The sequence below is a fragment of the Mesocricetus auratus genome, unplaced genomic scaffold (genome assembly GCF_017639785.1).
Source record: "Mesocricetus auratus isolate SY011 unplaced genomic scaffold, BCM_Maur_2.0 Super-Scaffold_100008, whole genome shotgun sequence".
In the NCBI taxonomy this organism is placed as follows: Eukaryota; Metazoa; Chordata; class Mammalia; order Rodentia; family Cricetidae; genus Mesocricetus; species Mesocricetus auratus.
The window spans coordinates 45,262,941-45,272,698 of NW_024429192.1; the positions used below are offsets into that span (position 1 = coordinate 45,262,941).

Below are 9,758 nucleotides of genomic sequence, written 5' to 3' on the forward strand. Positions count from 1 at the left end.
ACTTATTTAAACATGAACATTAAAGTCAGGTATCAATCACCCTCATATCTCATGGAACCATATAGTGCTCAGCCCTCCAACAAGCAGCCTCTAGACTCCACAGCTCTGACTCCAGAAACTTCCTACAGCTCTCCTTCCAACTAGAAGTAAACCCTCCCAATTAATAACCCCAGGTCCAGGACAGTAGTAGTGGAGTGCCTTGAAATCTTAGTGGCATGCTTGGGAAACTTCTAAAGGACTCATTAACACATAGAATACTAGCCCATTTGGCTGCTAAAGCATACAGAAATGAGTGTTTGTGTTTACTGTGTAGACACTCCCTACTAACAAAAGCCCTTATTCATGATTGAATTTTCATATTTGATGCTTGCCAAGTTTCCAGGTGATAATGCTAAGCAATGATTTCTCTTCTGCTCCTGGTTTTATTTGACAGCAGGCACATGGTTTCTCTGAGACCTCCTGGAATACAAAACCTTTCAGTAACTAAATGTCATCTGAAGCCTCTACATTAATTTTCTGGCTTTTGGTTTGTTTGACTGTTTCCCAGTTCTCCTTTTTCTAGATACTAGCCTTTTTGAAAGCAATGAGGATACCTAATTCTTCCCAGGATCCTCTGCAGATCACATCACACATTGTCACCTGCCTGCTACAAAGTCTATTGGAGGACCGTGCATGGCAAAGCCAAGGATCTCTGTCTTCCACCTTTGGAATGCATGAAACAAGAATCCAGATTCATTAGCTCTTTTCACTTTTAGGTAAAAAAATCAAGCAAATCAATGAAGCAAATAAACCCTGTGTTTATTTAAAGGACTTTTCCCATTAATGAATAGATTTCTTTTTAATTTGACAAGAAGGTGAAGTTCAGCATGAGGAAGCAGAAATGTTCAGCAGGCTGACTGCAAGTGTCAAAAGCAAGGTTAATAGATTCCACAGTCCACACTGGGTGGTAAATTAAGGAAAGCTAAGGATGGATAAATACTAGTGAGTTGAAGAGTTGAGGAGTGTTTGTCTGTTCGCCTTCAGTGTTTATTCTTATAAAGACAAGGAAAAGTTCTTTCTGTGCATGCCTATATCTCATGCAGAATGCTGAGGGTGAACTAGTGCTTAACACTGGCTCTACCCTTCTAAAGCCATAGTCAAGCAGGAAAACATACCTTTATCTCTGGTCAGCAAAGAGTCACCAGTATTTATGTGTCAAGCCAGGGAGAAAGCAAGCAAATTATATGGGACATTTGCTATGTGCCGGACAGTGGCCAGGTGCTTTGTGTATTTTCTCTCATTTGCTGGGCTGGCAGTGAGGTGTAATTACTGTTTGCTTGTATGACTGTGGGTCTTAACTTCTCAGTGAGTTTAGAAACTCCTGTTTTGAAAGTCTTCATGTAGCCATAGTAGCTGAGCAGAGTAAATAAAATGTGTGTGGAACAGTTCTCAAGCAGAGGTTTAATTTTTTTGCATTCAAGAATTTCTTTGTTAATGCCTACAGATTTTATTCTCTAATGATTCTTTTCTGTAATTTCATTATTCTGTGTCTTTTTAAGGGTACTAATTTCCCCACTTGTCCTTTTTGATCTCTAAATATCCATGTATTTATATGCACTCTCCTGGTATTCCCATCATCCATAGCTCCTCTAACAGCTGACATACATTACCCAGTTTTATCCACTTTTACCTCCTTTGTAAAATTTATGCTCATCATTCAAAAAATCACAAGTTTTTAAGGGGAGATCTAGTGTTTTTTTCACACCTATTATATAAGAAGCACTAGATTGATCAATCATCATTTAGTACTGAAAAAATCTTTCACGCAAGGTTTATTTTTTAGCCAACTGGTTTGTATGTTGCCTTAGCAGTCTCTGTTTCAATCTGAAATCTGGATTTTCAAAATTCATAAGATATTTCAATAATATATGCATATAATAAAGAGACATATGTGTGTAGAGTTGAAAATTTATATAGAATAATCTGGATATACTATAAACATTAACATTTTATTAAATAATCATTAGGCAAATATATAAATATAATATATTAATATATTATTCTAGATTATTCTGTGTTAATAAAACACTGAATTCCTGGGTACAATGGATATTTTTCATGACACATCACAGGCTTGTGAAAGTTAGTTCCAAGTTTTCTCCAGATGAAATGGGTGTGGTGCACCCACTGTAATCCCAGCACTTAGGAGATGTGGATTTGAGGTAGAAGAAAAAGAGATCCACACATATTCTTAGCTCCATAACAAGTTCTATGCCAGCCTACAGTACAGAAGACTTGGGAGGGAAATTTAAAAGAAGGAATGAATGAAGGAATGAACAAACTAGCAAACGAATGAATGAACTGACCCAATGACTGGCACAATGCTGACCTCCGTTTCATCCAATCACCAAAGTGATTCCAGAAATGAAGACTAGATTCGTGGGTGATTGTAAAACCCAGCTACCAATGAGCACCTTCAGAAGACTAAATAGCAAAAGTGAAAATAGAAAACAACCCTGTCTATCACAAAATGGTTGTTATCATGCAGTAACTGAAGCTAAGAATTTTTTTAATTCCAAATTTATACAGATAGCCAGGCAGTGGTGGCACATGCTTTTAATCCAAGCACTCCTAAGGCATAGGCAGGTAGATCTTCTGAATTTGTGGCCAGTCTGTTTCCAAAGCTACATAAAGAAACCCTGTCTCAAAACAAAAACAAAAACAAAGCAAAAAACAACTTCACAATAACAATAACAATTTCACATTGTTAATGAAAGCAAAACAAAGAATTTGAAATGGTGTCATTGTGGCATGAGCATGTTCATGAGGTCAATGATGTCCTTCATAGCACTCAGACATCTTGAGAGGGTGCACAGGTTGGGCTCTTGAGTAAAGGTATTCACAGTGTTTATCTGAAATCATCCTTTTGTTCTTGGCTCTTAAAAAGCAACTGATTGGATACAATGTGTCCCTTCCTTCTGTTGTTCCATACATAGTCTACAGTGTCTTCAGTCACTCTTGGTAAGCAATGCACTGTGGTCCAAAATAAATGCTTCATGAGATATGTAGTCAATTTAACTTCTTAACTAAAGGAGGAGACAAGCATGACAGTGATTTTAATTTCAGTTCTTCAGAAATGAAAATGAATACCAATAGGATGTATATGTAAATACATATTAGTCTTTTCCTTGATCCACAACTTTGGGCTAGAACCTTCCAGGGCTAGTGGCTTATTTTGGATGGCCACTAAGAGTGAGGAGGCTCTCCAGGGCTAAACCAAGGCATCTAACCTAGCTCGTCTGCATCCAGGAGTCATAGGCCTGGGGTATGGGGCTCTAAACAGTCTTATTTAATTCGTTGTTTATTAAACATGTCAGATCTTCAAAATTACGTTGGCGTGTTCCCTATTGTTGCAGGTTGTCAAGGTTACTTCTCTGGAGAACTAACTTACATCTATTCTCTGGCACTCATGACATTGCCCCTGGAAACCTGGTGATTAAACAAGCAAGAGGACAACGCATTGAAAAACGGAGCAGCCATGATCTGTGTAGGTTGTTATATGTAGCAGCATTTAGAATTTAGGGAAGGCCAGTTCTTTCAAAATTTAGCTCAGCCTTCATAACCTCCCCTAATTTTTATAATATCAAAGTTTTAATACAAACACAGTTTGAATTATAAATACATTTTCATGGTTTATTTGAAGAAAATAAAATCACACTTCTTTTTTTAAACTAGGATACTTTTTTTTTCTTAAAACTTTACACCTTGGTCCAGATTCTCTTATATTGAGTGTGTGGCATTTCTGAAAACCCCATAAATATAAGTAACCACAGCTGGGGGAATCTCTGCCTGCCAGCAGCATTCCTCATCCCCTGGAAAACAGCAAATGTCTTTCTCTTTCAACAAATTGGGACCACGAGCTTCCTATACCAGTTAGTAACTCAAAGCTATGGGGAAACAGGAAAGCCCAAAGGGATAACAAATAGTTTTTTATCTCCAAAAGGAGTATCAGAAAATACAATAATTATGTCAGGATTTTATTGTGATTACATCTAAGGCAGGGCTCAGATTGGATTTATTTTTAAGCCAAATCTCTTTCTATGGCTCTTTGTAGTCCCTCCGTGTGGCCTGCGGAACAGCAGCCTGAGAGAGATTGCGTAGCTTCTATTAGCTGCAGTTGCAGAGTGCGTGCATTTGGCTTGTTTTGAGAAATGCTTGTCAAAATGACCCTTTGGATGTGTCCCCAGCTACAAGTTGATCACACCGTCACACTTGTCGTCATAAGCATATTGAGGTGAGTGGCAGATTGCGCCAAATGATAAGAAGGTAAGATTGATTTCCTATCGTGGCTGCTGATTGGTTACCACTGTCGCCAAACCCTTCTGCATTTTCTGCATCAATTTTTAGCCCACAACCTAAAAGAGCTGATTTGAAGCACGTTTCCTATAAAGCATCTGTCTTCCAAGCCCAAGCATAATCAATTCTGATTGTTCTTCAGGCATTTTTAAAGCAGCTGGAAAAGAAAAGTCAGTTTCATCCTTCCGTTTTTAGCAGAAGCAACACAAATTAGCAGTCATGTTCAGGATGGAATCTTGACGGCATGTCTAGTCTTTATATCCTGTTCTTTTACTGGACAAATGATCTTCATTCCTTCTCAAAATCCCACAAATTCACAGGAAACAGAATCTCTTTTATAGCCTTTTATTGGCATGGAGAAGACTATTAAATCTGTGAGCATCCCCAAATGGCAGAACCCCCAACATGTGTGTCATGGAGGTCATTATACACTGAATGGCAACTTACCATGTTTGTCACACTACAGGAGCTCAGATTTAACTTACTTTTTAAAAAATATGTGGAAAACTGCCACGCTGTAGCTTCATTGATTATTCGTCTATTTAATACTATCTCATTACTTGAAGAAAATGCATGCAGTTAAATAAAATAGAATGAGAGTTAAATTAAGCAAGTGAAGAAATTAGAGAAAATTGAAAGGAAAATAAAATTGGGAACTAAATTATTGCATAAAAGACTTTCTTGATTTTATAGATTTGCTTAAAATTGGATATTGAATTACCTCTGAGAGTTGTAGTGCCTACACATTGACTTTTGTTTCCTGAAGCTACACATAATAAGTCAAAAAGTCAAATCTCTTTTCCACAAGGAAGGCCCCCAGATACACAAAAAGAGGTACTGAGTCCTCCAGGCTAAATCAGAATAATGATCTTACCCATTGCCCAGAAAACATGAATTTTTTCACCTTTAAGAGGAAAATTCTAGTCTATTTAGTTCTTTCTAAGCTTGAGAGCCCAGGGAACTTGATTTCCTAAGATAGGTTCACTTAACTTTTCTTTAAGTAGAATAGATTTTGACATGGAATTGAGCCATTTGTGAGACAATGACTGGACCAGACATTGCTAGACCCCAGTGACTGCAAAATACATTTTTAAAACTATCTCTCCAGATCTAAGTGAAGTCAGGAGTCATTGCTTAAATCCTTCATAGTGATCTGCAAAAGCCTGCCATACACACATAGACACAGATTCAGAGCTGTTTAGACAGCTGGGAACCTTAGCAATTGCTTTTCTTGCTTACACACTTGATGGACTTACATTGAGCCTATTCAAAAATGAAGATATATTCTATTCTAAATTTTTTCTTATAAAAGAGGTTTCATGCAAGGATTCATTGGGCTGAGCAGACTCTGGTAGCTGTGATTCCAACAGTGTCAACGTCGTAAGGTAGACTATTACATTCTCTCCCCCATGTTCTGTATTTGTTCTCTCTGAAGCTTGGCATTTAATGACCAAGAAAGACTTTGTCTGGCAAGGACCTTCCTTCAGAAAGAGGAAAAAGTGTCTGTGCCCCCATGCTGAAACCCCTAGTGAACATCATAGGCTGTAGTGGGGAGAGAAACTGTAAATGGTTTTTAAGTAAAAGTCAGCACATTTATACCATGCTGAAGACATTACATTTTGAAATATTTGAGAACACCTTCAAACCCATGGCCACTCCCTGAAACTCACCCTTACATAGACAGGAAACAGCCACTATTTACATCCTCAATGATCCCACAGCATAGCAGTCTGATCCACGTACCATCTGGCAGCTTGAAATATATTTGAATATCCCTCAAATCAAGTGGCAATTATGCATCAGCCAGCTGCGATCTTCTGCCATTCATCACTACCTTCTCAGAGACCATTCAATTAGACATTCTAGGGAGATTCTGGGGGAATCTAACATCCAGATCAGAGGTAAAGTTGTTTCCCAAGGTTCAGTCCAAAGTAATTAGCATTCACGACAGTCCCACATTTCAAGTGGGGGGAAAGTACCTTCTAAGTACCTCTGCCCTGACATCAAAATTTTCACAAGTGTATCAAAAGATTTCTTTTCATCTCCAGCTTCTCAAGGTTGAGTGGCTCTGTGTTATAAAACCTTTGATAGGAGGAGTGGCGATGGTGTCCACAGCAGTAAATGCAATGTTTGTTGTCTTGACAACAAGATGCAAAAGGTAGCCTGGGATTCAGGTGCTGCTACCCCTCTCTGTTTAAAGCCCTGACCTCTGACCTTCTTCAGAATTCAGTTCCCTGATCAGAAAGATGTTAGTTTTTCTACTCCTGTATAAATGTGATTCTTTGAAAGATAACCACAGGACCTCTGGACAAGGGAATGCTAGTCTTCTGATGTGTATCCGAGACACTTTAATACATGATCCTCTAAGTGTAAAGCCTAAAAAAGAATCAAAGGACACAATCAGAAATCCTAGAAGGAAAAGAAATACAACTATATAAGAACTTTTAAACTAAAACATAATCGTATCATTTCCCTCTCTCCCTTTTCTCCCTCCAAACTTGCCTATGTTCCACACCATTCCCTTTCAAATTCATGGTCTCTTTTTCTTTAATTGCTGTTGTGTGTGAGTGTGTGTTTGTGTGTGTGTGTGTGCGTGTGTGTGTGTAAATGTGTATATAGTTTTTCAATCAGTCCACACACAAGTTTCATCTATGTTAGCTTTGTGGACATTATGATAAATTCTCAGAAAAATATAAGGGAACACTTACATGGAAAATGGTCTTCATTTTCCAGAGAAGAAATACTGAAGTGCATAAATGATAGCATAAGAGATGAACATTTAAATTATTTAAGTAGAAATATATAAGCAATAAACTGGAGTGAGCAATAAATTACTGAGCAAATTATGCTTCTTATCATATGAAAAAAATTTAAATGTTATTTCTAATGTTTGTATGTGGAGTAGTCATTATAGTAGCAGGACATGAAGCCTATGTATCAACCCCTAGATGAACTAAATAGAAACACCAGAAATAGTTGATTCTGAGAAATAGAGCTGAGACAAAGGAAGGACACAACAAGGGACTACACTTTTCTGTTACTTGTTTTTTCTGTACTACTTGATTTTATAAAGTGCCCATGGGATGTTTCCAACACTGTCCTTGGCTATTTGCTCTGTACCTTCAAGAGCAATTCAGACAGAAAGCTACAGCTAAAGAAGAAACTGAGAGAGCTCTTTAGAGCCTCTTCCTGAGAGCCCGCCAACATAGGGAACAATTACTTAGTTCAAGGTTGGATTCTACCACTAAGATTTTCTATCTCTAATTTTAGTAATGACAGTTGATCTTAGACTGAAGTTAGAGATACAACCAGCCACAACGAGACTCTTAAAATCCATAGATCAATTCACATGTCTAGTCATCCCCACTCAGAATTTACAAATAGATTGTGATTCCCCTAAGTCAGAAGCCCAACAAAGAAGTGCACTGAAGAGCATAAGAACAGTGAGTTCACACAATCCACAATCCTCTGTATGTGTGTGGTTTTTTTTTTTTTGTATATATAAGAAGGTGGTTTTGTTGTTGTTGGACAGTTTTTTTGTTTTGTTTTGGTTTTGAGACAGAATCTTGCTTTGTAACCCAAGCTAGTTTGGAATTTACTATGTAACCCAGACTGCTTCTGAATTCAAACCTATCAGTTTTTCCGTTTGCCCCAGGCTCTGTTGGGTTGAGATTATAGGAGAGCCGCCACACCCAGATTAAAGTTACATTGCTTTTAGTGTCTACCCGCTTCTCTCTTCCTCCCCCCTTCTCCCTTCCCCCTTCCCCATAAAATGGAGACCTTGGAATAAAGCTCTGTGACAGAGTAGTTGTTTAGCATTTTTGAAGCCATGAAACACAGAAATAAAAGAAACCAAATTTTGCAGATAATATAAATTAGAAAAACTACATTTTGTTTAAAACAGAAAGTGTATCTTATGTATGCAGTACAGTGGAGGATGGGATCATTGCTTCTCTCAATGGAGTCATGGCTGACACAGAGCTTCGGGTGGCGCACCTGCTCAGTAAGAAGCGAGAACTCAGGACTGAGTATCACTAGACTAGGGGTGGTTGAAAATTCACAATTGAAAACATGGTTTCTACTGAATGTGTATTATTTTCCACCATAGTAAAGGCTACCAGTTATAAGCTGAACCATTGTCACAGACCCATTGTCTTCATTCAGATTGCTAGCCTCAGACTCACAGAAACAATAGCTAATCTCCACTGACCATCCATTATATGTTAATTCTTGCACAGGAACTGGCTCATTTCTTCTTCACACTCTGCTATTTGCCAAGCCATCGTACTAGCAATAAAAATGAGAACCAGCAAGATCAATTTAACCAGGTAAGCTTAGTTAGTATGTCTGTGCTCTGAACCCAGAATTTACTTGTTAGATAGGAAAGTGAAATTATTTAGCCCAATTCATAATTTTTAATCGACAATAATTCTGCATTACAGGAGAAAACTAACTTTCAAATTTGCACAGCTGGCTAGTGCCAGAGCCAAGACTAGAACCCACGAATTCTGGCTTCTTGTCCAATTCTCTTTCAACCACAGAAGGTCACAAAATGTTAAATTCATTAAGACTGCACAGCCCATCTGGGCTTTTTAAGAGCCAGAAGAGTAAGTCTCAACACTAAGTTAACTTGGGATCTGGAGAACTCTAATACCACCAAATGGTACCACACTTGGCTGGGGAGCCTTTTTCCCAGTTTGGTAGGGTCACCTCGAAGCAGATTATTTTTTCTTCACATACCTTTAGGGTAGAAGAAATATTTCCTGTAATTGACTAGTGATTAAAGTGAAAACTTAAATTAGTACACAGGGAAATTTGTGTGTGGTGAAATTAAAGCACAGGGTTGAAAACTACACAGAAATCATTTTCCTGTATCAAGTCAATTCCTGATCTCAAATTGGTGATTAATTCAACAATCACATTCATGGCTTTAGCCACTAAACTATGATGTCACAGTGCTTCTAAAACAATGAGCTCAAAATTTACATATTTACACATAAACCCTTGGAAACTGAAGACAGCAAACAAACACAAAGGAATCACAAGAAATTACTTACACAACTCACCTTTTTTATAATATTAAATATTAAGAACATCTCCTTACTTATATTAGCCACCATAATACCATTGCAAACTTTCATGGTAAGAAAAGGTCTATGAGCAAATATTTACAATTAGCTTAGCAAAAGCATTCAAGTAAGATCTTGGAAAAAATAAAACCAATGATTCTTGATTTTAACAAAAGAAATGGGAAAAGAAGTAAAGATATAACCAAGGAATTAAAAACACAAACAAACGAACAAACAAAGGAGTCCATAAATTTGAAGGGGCAGGGGGAGTGGCATTTGGGAGGGTTTGGAAAGAGAAAAAGGAAAGGAGAAATGTTGCAATTCAATTATAACCGAACAAAGAAAGAAAGCAAA

At 37.7% G+C, this 9,758-nt stretch overlaps 1 long non-coding RNA gene across 1 annotated transcript; it reads left to right on the forward strand.

Moving 5' to 3' along the window:
* The first annotated feature begins 3,401 nt into the window (after positions 1 to 3,401).
* Positions 3,402 to 8,663, forward strand: LOC110341789. Its single transcript, XR_002383790.1, has 3 exons — positions 3,402 to 3,526; positions 4,094 to 4,273; positions 8,574 to 8,663. It is a non-coding gene; the product is annotated as an uncharacterized LOC110341789 (long non-coding RNA).
* The last annotated feature ends 1,095 nt before the right edge of the window (positions 8,664 to 9,758 follow it).